At 41.8% G+C, this 19,282-nt stretch overlaps 1 protein-coding gene across 5 annotated transcripts in view; it reads left to right on the forward strand.

Moving 5' to 3' along the window:
- The first annotated feature begins 17,852 nt into the window (after window positions 1-17,852).
- PPARG (peroxisome proliferator activated receptor gamma) overlaps window positions 17,853-19,282 on the forward strand; it is a 143,530-nt gene continuing 142,100 nt past the window's right edge. For 3 of the 5 annotated variants that reach the window (XM_078351668.1, XM_002758641.4, XM_008982164.3), the window contains exon 1: window positions 17,853-17,959. The gene's annotated coding sequence lies outside the window, so the exon portion shown is untranslated. Of the gene's footprint in view, window positions 19,032-19,282 lie in introns of all 5 variants that reach the window. The other 2 variants (XM_054245945.2, XM_008982163.5) reach the window with 1 other exon arrangement.

A 19,282-nucleotide genomic window follows, 5' to 3' on the forward strand; every position in this document is an offset into this window, starting at 1 on the left:
CTCTGTCACCCAGGCTGAAGTGCAGTGGCACCATCTTGGCTCACTACAACCTCTGCCTCCCGGGTTCAAGTGATTCTCCTGCCTTAGCCTTCCAAGTAGCTGGGATTACAGGCACCTGCCACCACACCCAGCTAATTTTTGTATTTTTAGTAGAGATGGGATTTCGCCATGTTGGCTAGGTTGGTCTCGAACTCCTGACCTCAGGTGATCCACCCGTCTCGGCCTCCCAAAATGCTGGGATTACAGGCGTGAGCCACTGTTCCCGGCCAGAACTCACATTTTTAAAAGAACTCTCATTGTCCTTAGGTGCCACAGAATTCCCATTTTCCTGAGATACTTAAGAATCTTTTTCTTTTATTTCATTCTAGTCCTGCCTTGTGGGATCCATAGCATTCAATCATACATACTTACTAGGTAGCATTCCAGCATTTTCCACTTAAGTATTCCTTTTAAGATGCTTGGTTTTAAGCAAAATATAAGGCCTTTTATATGTCAAAATAATGTATTATTAAGTCTATGTTTTTAAAAGATAAAAATGGAGAAAAAAATCCATGAGGCTAACTCTACTCAAACAAGTGATTAAACATGGAATTAATCACTAATGTCTGCCAATCAAATGTTTTAGAATTTAGTAGTTTTTATTTCACTCTCTTGTGTGGATACATTCTAATGTTTTAATAAATTTGTTAATTCATTCTGTAGAAATACTACACTGACTTTAAAAAGAGTATATCTATATGTTCTGACATGAATAAACCCGGTAAAGGAAAAAGTTCACAGAAAAAAAAATGTATTTTGAACAATTTATGCTGATAGTGCATATGTTAAATTACACATGTGTAGAAGTGTATATATTTCCTTCTGTTTGTGTGGAAATGAATAGAAAAGAGACTAGTAAGAAACACCTCAATTTGGGCAGGGAAGTGGAAGCAGGGAGGTCGTGAGGGGGAACTTGAACAATTTATTCTAGAGATTTCTATATTCCTTTCTGCAAGAATATATTCTTATGGTATCATTACTTTTACATAGAAGAAATGAAGGTGACCCAACATTATTTGCTTTATTACTCCGAGTTCTGGTCATTTCTGTACCCATCTAATCTCCTTTAAGAAAGTTGAGAGTTCCCATAAAAGATGTCTGCATTATACTTTGCACTTTCCCCACAGCCCTAGCATTAGTGCCTTGGGGTCCCCGGTAGCACTAAAGCTTAACCACACCTGGCACATAGTTTTCAAAAATAAGATCTGGGAGAACTAGAACTAATAACTTCGAGTTCTGCTGCAGGATCAGCAGAGAACTCTGTGATGGGCATCATTTTCTTCTATTCAAAAAAAAAAAAAAAGAGGTCTAGGTGCTCCACTAAGGACAGCAACTGACAGAAAGAAAGAATGTACTGGATTTTACAGTGTGAACACAGGAAGGAAAAGTGTACCTGGAGCCCCTCCCCCAACTGCTACTATTTGCCCTGAACCCTAGATAGGTAGGGCCTGATTCGATGTGGCAAGTATAGTTCCGGATTGTGGTTACACAAGAGATTCAGTCTACTTCAACATGAATTATGTTCATTGTATTAATTAATTCCTAAATGAGAAAAGGTGAGATGGACATTTATTGCAGGTGATTGCTTTCCTAAAACACACTCACACAGTACCAAACAGCTTCAGTTGTTCACACCAGCAGGTTTTTTTGTTCGTTTGTTTCAGATCTATTGTGATCCAGCCCCAGAAGTGGAAGGCTAGACAGGCGTCAGTCCCTGCATTCTAAAGACTTCTCTTTCTCTTTTTTCACTGGCTCTCTTTCCTTAACTGATCATCACAGGCAAGACTCCCTCATCTTAAAAACAAAAATTAAAAATAACAAACACCTGCTTAGACTGACTCTTTTTTGGGAAATCTACCCACTATACTCCACTGACAGACATTTCTAAAGAGCAAGGCACACTCACTCTGCACTTTCTCAGCACTGTCAGTAACCAGCAATGGCTGAGAGCTGGACTCATGAGTTTAGGCTAAGCTGAGTCACAATCTTAGGGCTGTGGCAAACTAGTTGTATGACTCTGGTCAAGATCTTCTGTGCCTCAATTTACTCATCTGTAATCTGAGGATGATATTAATATTAATAATACCTTACCTCAAAGGACCATAGTGAAGATTAAATAGCACAACCGTAACAGTGCCTGGTATGTTCACAGTAGGTACTTAAATATTTCTGGCTGGCATGGCTTCTGCTGCTGCCTGGGCTCTCGTCAAAGTTCCCAGGCCTATCTTCTTTGACTTCTCTGTGCTGTATGACAGTGTTGTCTGCTTCCTTTGACCTTCATCCTCCCAGCTCATTCTCATTTTTCTTTTTCCTGCCTTTTTAGCTGATCCTTCTCAGATTCCACTACCTCTTAAAAGCTCACATTCCCCACAGGGGCCTCCTCAGCTTGCCCTTCGTGGAGAACTCTTTTCCATCAGTGGCTTCCGTCGCTAGGCAGACAATGATGACCCCACGTTGCATGTCCATCCCAGACCCCTTCCCAAAGAAACAACCATGATCTGTGAACATCTTCACTTGGATATTCCTCACAAGCACCAAATTGAGCCTAATTGCTCACATAGGGAAACTGAGCTCAAGTCAGGCTGTCTAGTGCAAACGATTTTGTTTGTTTTTTAAAAGGCCTGAGATTCTACCTCCTAGGTTTAAAAATAAAGAAGGAATCTCACTCTGTTGCCCAGGCTATAGTGCAGTGGTGTGATCACAACTCACTGTGGCCTCAGCCACAGGGGCTCAAGTGATCCTCCTGCCTCAGTCTCCCAAGTAGCTGGGACTGCAGGTGTGCACCACCACACCCAGCTAACTTTTTAAATTTTTCTGTAGAGACAAGGTCTCAGTATGTTGTTCAGGCTGGTCTTGAACTCCTGGGCTCAAGCGATTCTCCTGCTTCCCAAAGTGTTGGGATTACAGGCATGAGCCACGACCCCTGGACCCTAGTATTTCTGTATGGCTACATCCCATTCAGCCTTCAAGATTAAGCTCAGGTGTTTCTTCTTTGGGAAGCCTTCCCCCATTCAGCAACCTGGATTAAGTTTCTCCTCTTCCTGTGTACCTCTGGGCACCATGTTATGCCATGTTTATTGCACTTTCTGCGTTGTAAATTTTTTCTGAACTTAACTGCCTCCTCTACTGGACTGTGAGCTCCCTAAAAGCAGGATCTTTTGTCTTTCATCCTAATACTTGCAGGGCAAAGAGGACATGTTTAAGAAGGATTTAAAAGTGAACCTGTACTTAGCCCACCCTTCAAGCTTGATTAACTCCACTGCTGTCTCAGGCATACTGATGTCAGCCTAGAATTTAGCAACATGAGGGAGAGATGGTTCAATAACATTCCAAAGAATTTACAAAATAGCAAATCTGTTCTTAGATCATTAAGAGTTAACTGTGTACTGGAGTTCAAGGGAGCCTTGCCAAGTCAATAAATTACTTGCTGTTTACTGAATACCAACTGTTTCCCCACATGCTGAATATGTTTACTATTTCCATGGCTTGCATTTCTTACTGAGAGTAATTGGAATTCAACTTTAAACTTTTTTTTTTTCGTGAGACGGAAGAGATTCTTTTGGTAAGATATCATCTTAAACGATGGCTCTTAAATACTTGAAAACACAATTTTTCTCTCTCTTAGAGTCTGGGATTTAAACTAATTCACATGGTAAAGAACAACATAAAAAATCTGGCCTTATATTTTGAACTCTAACAAAATTTTTCAGTTTACTACTTCTGACCTTCCCCTTACAACAATGGTTCTCAAATTTTAATGTACCTGAAAAACACTTGCATCAAAGAAGGAGAGATGGAATTGGGAATGAGAATATTGTGGCTTTTCTAGAAATCTTTCAGTTGTTTACAAGAAAAAAATTGTTTATGAATAATTTGTATAGTTAAAATTAAAATTTAGGCCGGGTGCGGTGGCTCACACCTGTAATCCCAGCATTTTGGGAGGCTGAGGCAGGTGGACCACCTGAGGTCAGGCATTCAAGATCAGCCTAGCCAACAAGGTGAAACTCCGTCTCTACTAAAAATACAAAAATTAGCCAGGTGTGGTAGCAGGCGTCTGTAATCCCAGCTACTAGGGAGGCTGAGGGAGGAGAATCACTTTAACCTGGAAGGCAGAGGTTGCAGTGAGCCGAGATCATGCTACTGCACTCCAGCCTGGGCAAAAGGGTGAGACTCTGTCTCAAAAAAAAAAAAAAAATTAAAATGTAAAATATCACCCTGGATGCATGGACTCAGATTTAAATTTCAGATCCATGGACTCAACCAGGTAGTTCTAATTAGTCCAGGAATCCTAGATCTCACCTTTCTGGGATTAGAAACAAACAAAATAATAACAAAACACTAAATATTTGACATGGATTTGAGAATCACTGATTATTGATTTTTAAGTGGAAACACTTTTAGGTGATCTTGAAAGTTATCAGTTTAAGAGCAGATACTTCTTTCATAAACAAATTGACAAAGTAGCAAAAAAATTGCTGAAAAATTATCCATTTAAAACACTACATATAGCACTAAAAGTTTATAGTTTGCCAGAATTATTAGATATATCTTAGCAATAGTCCAAATTATATCAGTTTGTTTGTTTTGAGACAGAGTCTCACTCTGTTGCCAGGCTGGAGTGCAGTGGCATGATCTTTGCTCACTGCAACCTCCACCTCCCAGGTTCAAGCGATTCTCCTGCCTCAGCCTCCTGAGTAGCTGGGACTATAGGCACATACCACCCACCCCCCAGCTAATTTTTGTATTTTTAGTAGAGATGGGGTTTCACCATGTTGACCAGGATAGTCTTGATCTCTTGACCTCATGATCCAACAGCTTCAGCCTCCCAAAGGCTGATTATAGGTGTGAGCCATCATGCTTGGCCTATATCACATTTTTTACATCAGATAGTGTCCCTTCTAGAATGCCAATTGAATTAAAGGCCTATTAAATTCTGTAGTTATTAGACAGTGTCTAGTCTTTAGGCATCACAAATTAACAAGGTTGTTCTTTATGCATTGATTTATTTATAAATATTTACTGAGTACCTACCATGTATCAGGGACACAGGCACTGGGATTTGAGAAGTTCTTCCTGTTTGGAATAGAGTGTTATTTTGAACATAATAGTAATTCAATAAATGTGTGTTGAGTCACTAATTAAATTCAGTATAGAAAATACTATTATATGAGCTATTTTGAAATCTATACAAGAATGCTGTCAGAAAAAGTTACACTGTTAGAATAAGTACCAGGAAATTCGCTTTGTAGTGGTGGCACTTTAGTGATATCCAGCATAAAAACATGTTCAGGGATCATAAGGTAAAGTTGAACAATATACCGAATCCTCTTAAAACACAAAAGGCAAAATTAAAGGGACTATGGAACACACACTTAAACTAAAAATGGGCTTTTAAAAATTAACTGGATAATTTACAACCCAATTTGCTAAGAGAGTGCCAAAGGGTGTTCCATTCTGGAAAATAATCCAGAATGAATTGTAGTACATTCATTTTATTATTAGAGTAAAATGAAGCACTTCTAATTCAAGAGAGTAGACCCAAAGAAGTATATGTATTTACCAACCCTCCAAAAATAGTCCCAAAATCTATTAAAATGATCATCTTAAATGATCACTTGGCCTGGCGTGGTGGCCCACGCGCGTAATCCCAGCACTTTGGGAAGCCCAAAAAACTCACTTAAACTCACTTGAGGCCAGGAGTTTAAGACCAGCCTGGGCAACATAGCAAGACGAAGTATCTACAATTAAAAACAAACAAACAAACAAAAACCCAGCGGGGCATGGTGGCCTGCATCTGTAGTCCCAGTTACTCAGGAGACTGAGGCAGGAGGATCACTTGAGCCTGGGAGTTTGAGGTTGCAGTGAGCTCTGCACTCTAGCCTGGGCAACAAAGAGTAACCCTATTGTTTAAAAGTTAAGAAGAAAGTTTTTTTAAAAAAAGATCAAGGCTACTGCTGGGTTATAGGTGCTTTTTTTTTTTTTTTTTAAAGAATTAGGCAAAGATATCCCTTCTTTCAGGTAGAATGAGCACACTGCTAGGATTTCAGTCTCTCTTCATCTACTTGGCTGGTTACCTTCAAGCAGAGTTAAACTGCACATCAATATGCTGCAGCCCCAGAATAACAGAGTCACAAAACACAGTAGGTGGTTGGAAAGGGGAAACTAAAAATATGCTAGTTTTTATTTAGTGAAGGGAGGGTAGAAATAATCTTTCCTTTTCTCAGTATCATTAAAAAAATTTTTAAATTGAGATATAATTAACATACTATAAAATCACCTTTTAAAATGTATAGTTCAGTGGGCTTTGGCATATTTGAAAAAGTTGGGGCCAGATGTGGTGGCTCACACCTGTAATCTGAGCATTTTGGGAGGCCAAGGCAGGCAGATCACCTGAGGTCGGTAGTTCGAGACCACCTGACCAATATGAAGAAACCATGTCTCTACTAAAAATACAAAATTAGCTAGTCCCGGTGGTGCATGCCTGTAGTCCCAGCTACTCAGGAGGCTGAGACAGGAGAATTGCTTGAATCAGGGAGGCAGAGGTTGCATTGAGCCAAGATCGCACCATTGCCCTCCAGCCTGGGCAACAAAAATGAAACTCCATCTCAAAAACAAACAAAAAAGTTGTATAATCATCACCACTATCTAATTCCAAAACACTTGATCACCCCAAAAAGAAACTGCACCTGCTATCAGTTATTCCCTATGTTCTCCTCTCCCCCACTCCTGGAAACCACGAATCTATTTTCTGCCTCTTGGATTTGCCTATTCTAGACATTTCATATAAAGGGAACCATGCAGCATTTGGTCTTTTGTACCTGGCTTCTTTCACTTAGTGTAATGTTTTTGAGGTTCATCCATGTGGTAGATGTGTCAGTACTTCACTCCTTTTTTTGGCTAAGTAATATTCCATTGGCTATGTAGATCAAATTTGTGTATCCAGTGTGGATATATACATTGGATACACACAATGTTGATGGACATTTGGGTTGTTTCCACTTTGGGGCTATTATGAATAATGCTGCCACAAATATTTGTGTACAAGTGACTTGACCTTTTACAAGAACCTTATATTCTATAATTTTAAAAATGGTTTTAAAGAAAAGGAAAAAAGGCCAGGTGAGGTGGCTCTCGCCTGTAATCCCAGCACTTTGGGAGGCTGAGGTGGGTGGATCATGAGATCAGGAGTTCGAGACCAGCCTGGTCAGCATGGTAAAACCCGGTCTCTACTAAAAATACAAAAAATTAGCTAGGCATTGTGGTGCGCACCTGTAGTCCCAGCTACTCGGGAGGCTGAGTCAGGAGAATCACTTGAACCCAGAAGGCGGAGGTTGCAGTGAGCCAAGATCACACCACTGTACTCCAGTCTAAGACTCTGTCTCAAAAAAAAAAAAAAAAAAAAGGAAAGGAAAAAACTTGTTATTTTCATAAAAGGCTAAGGGTGTAATTTCGGTTTTGTTTTTTAGTTTTATTTTTCCCCTGAGATTCAAATATCCTTTAATTATTTAGTTGTACTGAGCTGAGTTGCCCAAATATTAAATCGTTAATAATTTTGTGGTTTATGAATATGTTTTATGCAAAATTACCTCCTTTAAGCATGACATGTGATAGATTTTTTAAAAGTTTTTTGAAATGTCTGGAGATACTTGGATTACATTCCTGAAGAATCACAGTGATAATTGTGTGTTTTATAGAGCCATAGTAAAGAATAAGGCTAACAATTTACTTTCAATCATTAATAAATTATACAAATCATCTAGGCCACTGCAGTTCCATTTAGTGGAAGAACAGTTAAAGAGGTCAATTAAATTTACCTTTTTAAAACTAGGAAGAGTTAACTTCTTACTACTATACAAATAATTTTTAATAAAAATTCTGCATACTAAGAAGGTGTGCAGAAATTGATCTGAAAGAAATTTGCCTACTGCACTTTTACTAAGAGAATAAATGAATGTTATAGATTAAAATCAGAAAAATACTTTGGGGAGGAAAAAAATGTCCATGTTATAGTGGTAGGAAGAGATGCTCCCAAAATACAATGTCAGTAAACCAAATATTATTCTTCAGTGAAGCCCTCACACCTCCTTAACTCCCTCTCCTACCTCCTCTGACTATTGACAAAAGTGTCTAAACTTGTAAATGTAATTCATAACCAATCTATCAGATACCCAGACATTTAAAAATCCAGTAGAAATGCAAAACAGAGCTCTGCCAATGGCAAAGAGTCACCCCCCAGAGAGGGGCTCCAACCGAAGACTGGAAAGAGCTGTCCTGAAGGCCCTCGCAGCAAGAAGTCTGCAGGCAGCTTGGCTCACATCCTTACCCTCGGGTGTTTAAGAAATAGGCACGGGGAAAGGGAATTTATATTACTGAAAAAACATAGTGGGAACAGCATATCTGAAATTACTCTGTTAGGAAGCTTTGGTCTTGAGCCTTAGTCTCCAACTTCCCAGTCCTCAGACTCTGCTCAAAATATAAATTATGTATCAATAGTAGTGTTCAATGTATCCAGAGTCAAACTGGTATATGGGTCCCAACTTCCAAAACAAAATTATGTTTATAAAAACAGATGAGCCAGCCAGTGCAGTGACTCATGCCTGCAGTGACTCATGCCTGTAATCCCAGCACTTTGGGAGGCCAAGGACAGTGGATCACAAGGTTAGGAGTTCAAGACCAGTCTGGCCAACATGGTGAAACCCTCGTCTCTACCAAAAATACAAAAATTAGCTGGGCGTGGTTGTGGGCACCTGTAATCCCAGCTACTTGGGAAGCTGAGGCAGAGAATTGCTTGAACCCGGGAGGCTGAGGTTGCAGTGAGCTGAGATCACACCACTGCATTCCAGCCTAGGCAGCATCTCAAAACAAACAAACAACAAACAAACAAAAAAACAGAAAAGCCTGTGGCTACCTAAGTAATGCAAAAATCAGCAGCTGAGCCTGAGGACTTAACTAGGGAATAGTAATCAATGTTGTAGGCATATAAAAATATAAATACGACTTTTTTTTTTTTGGACAGAGTCTTTCTCTGTTGCTCAGGCTGGAGTGCAGTAGCACAATCTCGGCTCACTGCAACCTCTGCCTTTCGGGTTCAAGAGATTCTTATGCCTCAGCCTCTGGAGTAGCTGGAACTACAAGAGTGCACCACCACCACGCCCAGCTAATTTTTGTATTTTTAGTAAAGATGAGGTTTCACCATGTTGGCCAGGCTGGTCTTGCACTCCTGACCTCAAGTGATCTGCCTGCCTTGGCCTCCCAAAGTGCTGGAATTATAGGTATGAGCTACCATGCCCAGCCGAAAATACAAGTTCTAAAGGTGATTGAATTGATGACATCACCATTGTTTCAATAATACAAATTTATTGAAAGCTGTGTGCTAGGTGCTAGTCACTTGCCAGGCTCTAGGTGCTAAGGTTACAACAGCAAATTTTAAAATCCCTGCCTTCTTGGAGTTAACCTTCTAGTATGGGAAGACAAACAATGTACAAGTAAACATTAAACAAATATATAATTTCAGGCAATGATAACTGATGTGACAAAAATTAAAGTTGTTAAGAGCATGGAGAACGACAGTGATGGAAGACTCTTAGGGGGCAACATTTGAATTATTTCCTTAAGAGTAGGCTTGGGTTTACAAGCTAGTCACTCAGCAATCATTCAACAAACTGTCTGCTTATTTGGTTTCAGGCGCTGTAGTACAGTAAGTTCTGGGCATAAAAAGATTAATCAGCCTTGGCTTCTGCTGTCAGGGCATTTACATCTTAGTAAAGGAAGATAGACACTTCCACAGCAATCTATACTGACATATAACAAGTGTTAGACCAGTGCAGAAGCACAGAGGAACAAAGTGACTTGCCAGTAAGGTCTTTCAGAAGGTGTTTCGAAGAGAGGAATACAGTAGAGGTGGAAGATGAGGGCCACGTGTTTCTTCCTAAAGGATAAACAAACTAGGGGGTCAAGGAAGGTGCAAGAAACTGACTGACCCTCAGGGATCTGCCAACCCAGGCCCCACCCAGTTATCCCAAAGCTTAGGGGACTCAGATCCGCTGTAATCTGTTCTTGGCACAGGCACAATTTTTGTTGTTTTTTTCTGTAACTGAAACTACCCTATCTTTCCCCAGGTCTAGATTCCTTGAGGATTTCTTAGCCTGAGTATGCCTATGTCCTAGGTCCTCCAAAAGCTGTAGCATGCACACAAGAGTTTTCTCAGCAATGAACACACTTTACGACTCAACCATGATAGACATTAAGGGTTGAAAATATTTTAGTAGAGAAACTTTTCTGATAAATCCAAAATCTCCTGGAACAAATTATTCTGACCAACATTTATACAGAAGACTTAAAAACAACATTTATCAGAGTTTGAAGGTTTTATGATGAAATACATTGTCTGGGATTTCCTTCAGAACTGCCGAGCAGGGAGGCATATGGGTGAGGGTACAGCAGAAACAAGATTGCCCAGAACTCAACATTGAGTTAGGGTATGTGGAGGGTTCATTAGACTGTTCTGTCTACTTTTATATAGTCTAGTGTTTTCCATAATAAAAAATGTTTGATTTTGTGTTTAGTTTTATAAGACAAAGCAGAATCTATAAATTCACACAAGTGTCCTGAGAAAACCATGTTCTTGCAGAAATGTCAAGTTCATCGCTATTTCAGTCTGCCCATTAGACTCATGGTTTTTTTCATATGCCAAAAAGAGAGTGGAATGTCCATACAGACTGATAAGTAAATAGGAAATATACATTTTAAAAAATTTTAACATCCAAACTGTGTTTTAATATTAATGAGTGACTATTTAAGATGAATGAGTGACTAGCAGCAAAAGTATTCTCAATGCTTTCAACCAGATGGTAAATAACATCTACTGAGTTCCTGTGGGAGCCTGCCTTAGTAATGTCTCCTGTTATCTCACTGGTGAGATTAAGAGAATATATATGTATATACTCTTTGTAGTCTAAGAATATATATGTATATATTCTTTTTTTTTTTTTGAGACGGAGTTTCGCTCTTGTTACCCAGGCTGGAGTGCAATGGCACAATGCGCCTCCTGGGTTCAAGCAATTCTCCCACCTCAGCCTCCCGAGTAGCTGGGACTACAGGTGTACGCCACCATGCCTAGCTAATTTTTGTATTTTTAGTAGAGACGGGGTTTCACCTTGTTGACCAGCATGATCTTGATCTCTTGACCTCGTGATCCACTCACCTCGGCCTCCCAAAGTGCTGGGATTACAGGCTTGAGCCACCACACCCGGCCTATATGTATATATTCTTATTTTAGAGACCCTGTCTCTAAAATATATATATACATACAAACACATCTGTGAGTAAATAGAAATATGTATATAAAATATGTGTGTACATGTGTGTGCATATTATATTATGTATATATGCACACACATGTGCATTATATATGTGCACACACATATATATATATGCACACACACACACACATATATGTGTGTGTGTGTGTATTTTAGAGACAGGGTCTTGCTCTGTCGCCCAGACTGGAGTGCAGTGGCACCATCACAGTTCACTGTAGCCTCAAACTCCTGGCCTCAAGCAGTCCTCCCGTCTCAGCCTCCCAAAGCGCTGGGATTAAAAGTGTGAGCCAGTTCACCTGGCCTGAGAATATATTATATTGCCACTTTACAGATGAGGAAATTAAGCCTCAGAAAGGTTGAATCTCCTGTTCAAAGTTATAATGAGCAGAAATAAAGATCAGGGCTCTTTCCTTTACATCAGTACTTGATTAAAACAGAATTATTAAAAGGAGAAGACACCTAGAAAGTAGGACTTGCCCCTCCAAGAAAATAATGAGTTCCCGTCATCCTACCTTCTACTCAATCGGCTTCCTATCTCTTGATACTTAGAGGCCAACCTGTTAACACAAAGTAGGTCAATTTTGGGGGGAAAAGTGAAGAACAATTGAGAAAGAAGGACAAACAGCTTTTTTCATTCCCTGAAAACAAAAAGCACTTTTGAACCTTTCAAGCATGTCTTAAACCATTAAAATCTTAAAATGTAAATAGTCTAACTCAAAACTGTTGAAATTACCAAGTGAAATCTCTCTGAAATTAAATATCATTATTAATTAGATAAGTCTTTCCAAATTATGAAAAACAAAATGTTTTCAAAAATAGGTAAGTAAAAGAAAACCAAGGAGGTATTTCATTCAATGCTTTTAAGAGAGTGTTATGGAAGAAATAGCCTTAAAATTATGTTTCTTTCCTTTAAAAAATTACCTAAAGGAAAGCTCTAAGTTGGTGTTTTAAGAGAAAAATTACCAATTTGGCTATATTATCTGTGGGCTTATTTATTTATTTATTTATTTATTTATTTATTGAGGTGGTAGCTCACTCTCTTGCCCAGACTGGAGTGCAGTGGCACAATCTTGACTCACTACAACCTCTGCCTCCGAGGTTCAAGTGATTCTCCTGCCTCAATCTCCCAAGTAGCTGGGATTACAGGCGCATGCTACCACACCCAGTTAATTTTTGTATTTTTAGTAAAGAGATGGGGTTTCACTATGTTGGCAAGGGACCGCAAGTGCTCTGCCCACCTCAGCCTCCCAAAATGCTGGGATCACAGGCCTGAGACACCATGCCTGGCCTCTCTGTGGGTTTTTTTTGAACCAATACATAGCTATATTATATTCTTGTCTTGAATATAATCAAGATTAATAGTTTCATTAAAATGTCCCAGAAATTTTTATGTATAGGCAACCATTCAAAATAGAAATGGAATGCCGAGTGAGGCAGAGGGGTACAGTATATGAGAAGATCACGCAATTTTAAGTTAGAAGAAAAGGCTGTAAACCTGGCTTTGGTCCGTAAGACCTTGTAAGAGATGAGGAAGTTATTTTGTAAAGGGCAACATTGGAGGAGGCAGAATAAACAGAGGAGGAGAAAGGGACCTTAATAAAATTCAAAGTAAAATTGGGAGGTTTCGGGTAAAATTTCATAACTAGATGTAAAAATCACAAGTGGGAACATGTCAGAGTCATTCGAAAAGTAGATACATTTGTGCAAGTTGTGTGTGTGTGTGTGTGTGTGTGCATATGTGTATGTTTAACCTGCCTGGCATGTTGAACTGGTTATGATTTTTGAAATTTTAAATTAAGATCTTCTGCATCTCCTGGGAATTTGTAGTGCTTAGAGATTGATAAATGGTGTCTTAGATAAAGAGAAGGAGCAAATGTTAGGGCCACGATTGTACACAGCTGCTGTGAATGAGGGACTTGATTGGTTGACTGCAAATACAGCACATTAATTTTCCTAAACACAATCTGGAAAATGGTTATGTGTCACAAAACCAGTGCCTGGTTTTGCTGAATACTTGGATAATAAAGAAGAATTTTTGCTATGATTTTAAATTTTTCCCTTAAGAAGTAGCATAACATTATTATAAAATATCTGAGGTCTGTCCAGGGAGACTAGTTTAAATATAGTTGGAGTAAAATGGAAATCAATTCAGTTATGGTAAATGTCTATATCTAGACTTGTACTCTCTTCTTAATATAATAAACATAGTATGCAATTATGAACCTGGGAACAAAGTCCCCTTCATTGAAAGAAAAGTAAATATGTCTGCAAATCTCAAATGAGATAAACAAGTAAGCCTTAATTGCAAAAAAAAAGGTCCCATGGGCCCAAACACCAGTGTTTGGAAGGAGTCCTTGTGCTTTGGAAAAATTGAAACAGGCACGGTCTTTTTTCACTAGAAACTCCGTGTGGATCGAACTGCCTATGTGTGAAGTTGCAGGGTGGGACTGTATGCTGTTTATCATTTTATTCCCGGCACTTAGCAGAGGGCCTGGCACAAAATAAGCACTCAATAAAATGTGGAAAGAAAGAATTCTACAACTATAGTTTATACGGTGTTTTTCCAACTTTAAAAGATATGGCCCATAGTAAAAATCACATTTTATACCAACTCCTGGTACATACAAATACACACACGCATAACACAAAGTTATGAAGCAGCATTTTCTTTAATACAGTAGGTGTGTTCTGATTATTTCTGTCCTTTTTGCTTGACTAAAAAATATTGATTATGACCAAATAAATTTATTGTATAACATATTAACAGATCAAGACTTGCGATTTGAAAAACAGACATATTATTTCAGTTTACATTACTTAACCTCTTACATTTATAGGCTTCACTACCCATAGGTCTCCTTAAAAAAAAAATCACAAAACTTTTGATCCAGAGGGAATTTAGAAAATATTCAGATCAACTCTAAAGTTTTGCACTACTCATGAGCTCACTGCAGTGGGGTTCCCCTTAGTCACTGTTATTGAATTATGGGAATCTTCTCACCAAAAACAGATCGCCACCTGTCTCACATCATATACAAAATTTAACTCAACATCAATTGAAAACCTAAAGGTAAGAACTAACCCTATAAAATTCTTAAAATAAATCTTAGGAGTAAATTTCATGACTTTGGGTTACTCACCGATATGATACCAAATGAAAAAACAGATAAACTGGACGTCATGAAAATTGAAAACTTAAATGACAACATCAAGGAAGTAAAACGAACTAAGCATGGTGGCATCTGTCTATAATTCCAGCTATTCAGGAGGCTGAGGCAGGAGGGTCACTTGAACCCTGAAGTTCAAGACCAGCCCAGGCAACATAGTCAGACCCTAACTTAAATATATATGAACAATTTTTTTAAATGTAAAAAGACAACTTACAGCCTGGGAGAAAATATTGGCAAATCATGTATCTGATAAGAGACTTGTATATAGAATACATAAATAAATAACTCTTACAAAGCAATAATAGAAAAAAATAATCCAATTTGAGAAAACAGGCAAAAGATTTAAGTAGACTTTTCTTCAGAAAAGATAAATGGCCAATGAACACATGAAACAATGCTCAACAGGATAGTCACTAGGGCAATGCAAATCAAAACCATGAGATACCAGCCCGGGCAACATAGTGAGACCCCATCTCTTCAAAAGAACACAAAAATTAGCTGGGTGTGGTGGCATGCACCTGTAGTCCCAGCCACTTTGGAGGTTGAAGTGGGAGGATTGCTTTAGCAGAGGAATTTGAATCTGCAGTGAACTATGATTGCACCACACACTCCAGCCTGAGTGACAAAGCAAGACCCTGTCTAAAAACAAACAAACAAAACCCCATGAAATATCACTTCATACCCTTTAGGTTGGCTAAAATAAAAAAGACTATAACAAGTGTTGACAAGGATGTGGAAAAACTGGAACCCTGATGCATTGCTAGTGGGATTGCAAAATGGTGTGGCCACTTTGGAAAACAGACTGACAGTTCCTCAAAAATACCAAGTGACCTTATGATCCTGCAATTCCGCCCCTAGGTATATACTCAAAAGAAATGAAAATATATGTCCACAAGTAACCCTGCACATGAATGCTCACAGCAGCATTATCATAATAGCCCATAAAAGCAGAAACAACCTAAATATTAATCAATTCATGGATGAATAAACATGTGGTATATCCATATAATGGAGTATTGACCATAAAAAGGAATGAAATATTAATACAAGCTAAAACGTGGATGAGCCTCACAAATACTATGCTAAGTGAAAGAAGAAAGTCACAAAGGACTTCATATTCTATGATTCCATTTATATGAATTGTCCAGAATAGATAAATCTAGAGAGAGAGAACATTTCTCTCTACCTAGGATTGGTGGAATGACTGTTAATGGAGAGGAGGTTCCTTTTTGGAGGGATAAAAATGTTCTAACGTTAGATTTGGTGATGATGGCACAACTCTGTCAATAAACTAAAGCTCGTTGAATTGTACATTTTATTTTATTTATTTTTATATTTATTTATTTATTTATTTTTGAGATGGAGTCTTGCTCTATTACCCAGGCTGGAGGGCGGTGATGCAATCTCAGCTCATTGTAACCTCCATCTCCCAGGTTCAAGCAATTTTCCTGTCTCAGCCTCCTGAGTAGCTGGGATTACAGGCGTGTACCACTACGCCTGGCTAATTTTTGTATTTCTTAGTAAAGAAAAACAAAAAGAAAAAGTAAAAAGTAGTTTCACCATGTTGGCCAGGCTGGTCTCAAACTCCTAGCCTTAAGTGATCCACCTGCCTCGGCCTCCCAAAGTGCTGGGATTACAGGTGTGAGCTGCCATACCTGGCCTGAATTGTACATTTTACTTTAATGTTATTTAAATTTTACATTATATTAATTATTCCTTTAAAAAGCTGTAATTTTAAAAAGCAGTCTGGGCACAGTGGCTCATGCCTGTAATCCCAGCACTTTGGCAAGCTGAGGCAGGAGGATCACTTGAACCCAGGAGTTTTAGACTAGTCTGGGCAACATATCAAGACCCTATCTCTACTAAAAATAAAAATAAAAATTAGCCAGGCGTGGTGGTGTGCACCTGTAGTCCCAGTTACTTGGAAGCCTGGGGTGGAAGGATCCCTTGAGCCCGGGAAGTTGAGGCTGAAGTGAGCCGTGATTGCGCCACAGCATTCCGGCCTGGGCTACACAGCAACACCCTGTCTCATAAAAGGAAGAAAGAAAGAAAAGAAAAAGAAAAAGAAAGGAAGAAAGAAAACAAACCAGATTGGAACTCTGGAATGAACAAGAAGTAGGACGCACACAGCACTCCCGCCTGAGTGTAGAACGTGGATCCACGTCAACCTACTTAAATCACAGGCCAAGAAATGGCCTTTCAGTGGTCAAATGGTCTTCTTTGAGAGCCCTGTGAGATCTGTGGCTGTGAGCGTCTAACCTTAGGGGTTGGGGAGAAAGAAATGAATATACTGATTTAAGCTCTGAATCTTTTCCCTTGTGATACCCATCCTCACAAAACTTTGCTTCAACCACAAACAAAGACCTTCTGTACCAGAGGGGCGATAACCACAATGAAGCTAGGAAGGACTGGGGAGCACCCCAGCACATAGTCCATAGCTTCCTGAAGTCGGGGGCTTCAAGCATCGCTGCCTTCCCAAAGAGGGTCGGTCCCAGAACAGGATGCTCCGGAAATAAGACTGGAAAAAGGGAAAGAGGGACCTCAAGTCCATAAGACCAGCGGCTTTCTGAACGCGCACCTGCCAACCCGCATTGGACAGGTTAAGATGGAGAACACGGCAGGAAAAGAAACGGTTACTATCTACCCAACACATAAAAAACTGTCTCACGCCCCACGTCCCCACTCCGTCCGCACCCAAGTGTCTGAGTCCCACGGTGTCAGAAACACTGGTAAGAAATTTATGAAATTCTGTTAATGAGTTTAAGAGATGCTTTTAATGATTAAAACTTAATGATTAAAACTCAATGGCTCTGTGAATAACCTCATAACTTATAAATGCAGGGAACTCGGAAAGTGCGAAGCATCACCGGGTCAGAAGAGAAAACCAAGGGACCCGAAAATACGCTTTAAATTTTTCTTAAAATGTTACTGGAAAGAACATCTTGGGAAGACAGGATAGCCGGCGGCCGCGAAGGGCAAGCCACTCTGGCCGAGAGGGAGCCCCATACCTCGACTCTCCCCAGACCGGCCCTGGCCCGGGGCATCCCCCTAAGTTTCGGGTCCCTCCTCGGAAATGGGTCCCTTTCTGGGCTGCCTCCCAGCGGTGCTGGCGAGGAGCAAACGACACCAGGTAGCTGGCGCGGGGCACAGAGTGGACGCCGGAAAGTCGGTGGCTCCCGCCGCGGGCCCTACTGTGTGCCTGCGGCGGCCGAGCCCGGGCTGCTCCCTCTGCGCCGCGCGCCCCCGCCCCCGCCCCCGCCCCCGCCCGGAGCCCGCCCCCAGCTCCCGGCCCCGGCTCGGCCCGGCCCGGCCGCGGGCAGGCGGGGCCCACCGCACTCGGAGCCCGAGCCCGAGCCGCAGCCGCTGCGTGGGGCGCTCGGATCGGCTGCGCAGACACCGGAGAGAGGCGCCACGCCGCCGCGGCCGCAGGTCAGAGTCCGGGTGCCCGCGACTCTCGGGACCCGCTGCTGGCGGGACTGGGGACGCTCAGGGAGGGGGCGCGCGAAGGGCCGGGGCCGAGTCAGAGGGAACGGAACTGACTAGGTCCCCGACGGATGAGGGCTGGGGAGAAGGGGTCTCTGCTGAGGGGTCCGAGGCTGAGGCGGGGTCAAGGTCCGGGAGGACCCGGACTGACGGGTCGCGGGTCGCCGGGTGAAGAGGACCCGGGCTGAGAGGGTCGCGCCCACTGGCGCGCGCACCGGGGGCGGAGGGCGCGGGCAGCGCGCGAGGCGCGGAGACAGGGAGCCGCGGCCGGTGCCGACTCGAGTTGAGTCCCGGCTTCCCGGACAGTCCTCCTCGGGAGAGCGCCAGGTGGGCGCGGAGCCGGGGGCACAGGGTCCTCCGCGTCCCCGGCGGAGGTGCGCAGACGTCGGGAGCAGCTCCGGAGAACTTTGGGGCTGAGTGTCCGGACTCGGAGAAGCGCAGATCCGCGAGCGTCCGTACCGAGGCCGCGAGGCGCCCCTGCTGACGGGGAGATCCCGTTCGCTCTCCAGAGCCCAGGGGCCACAGCCGCGTGGAGACCGCGGGGCCGTTCAGCGAGGGGCGCGCTTGGGGCTAGCCAGCCTTGGTGCGCTGACGCGCGGTGCTGGCCCTGCGCCCGACGGGGGGGCTGGGGACCGGGACTGGGGTTCCTCCGTGCGGCCGCGGATGGAGCGCACAGCCCCGACCGGCAGCCGCACCCGTGGAGTTAGACGAAGTCCCTGCGTTGTGGGCTCCTGCACGTGCCAGTCGCTGACCACTGCTCTTGGGAGCCTAAGGGAAGTAGAGGCAGCAGAGGGTAACATAAATCTCAGGTCCCTCGGTGTTGGTGGACGGTGGGTGTGTAGTCGTGGTACTTCACGCCTTGGTGTTTGGGGCGGAGCCTAAGGTAAGGAGTCGGAAACGGGGAGTAACCGAGCTGCAGCTTTTATATAAGGTCAGTGGTAGGTAAGGAAGGGACCTTTACCTCTGCTGGTGACCAGAAGGCGGCATTTCTGAATTCTCCTTAATTCCCATTACTTAGGTGAGTCGGCTCCCTGTCACTGCATTTTGTTGGCATGTGTTAGTGATAAATCCGAAATTTGCAAAATTATTATTCTTTTATCATTACTATTTTGCAGTGCTCTTGTTTTCTAAGAAGAATCCAGTTCACTTGGGTCTTAGGCTAACGGTTGTAAAAGTAGTGTCATTATTATAAAAGAAATGAAGTTAAAAATAGTCGTCTGTCATGAAGAAACTAACGTTTTTCTTCTTTTCCTTGCAAGATTAAGGACA

The sequence above is a fragment of the Callithrix jacchus genome, chromosome 15 (genome assembly GCF_049354715.1).
Source record: "Callithrix jacchus isolate 240 chromosome 15, calJac240_pri, whole genome shotgun sequence".
NCBI lineage: Eukaryota > Metazoa > Chordata > Mammalia > Primates > Cebidae > Callithrix > Callithrix jacchus.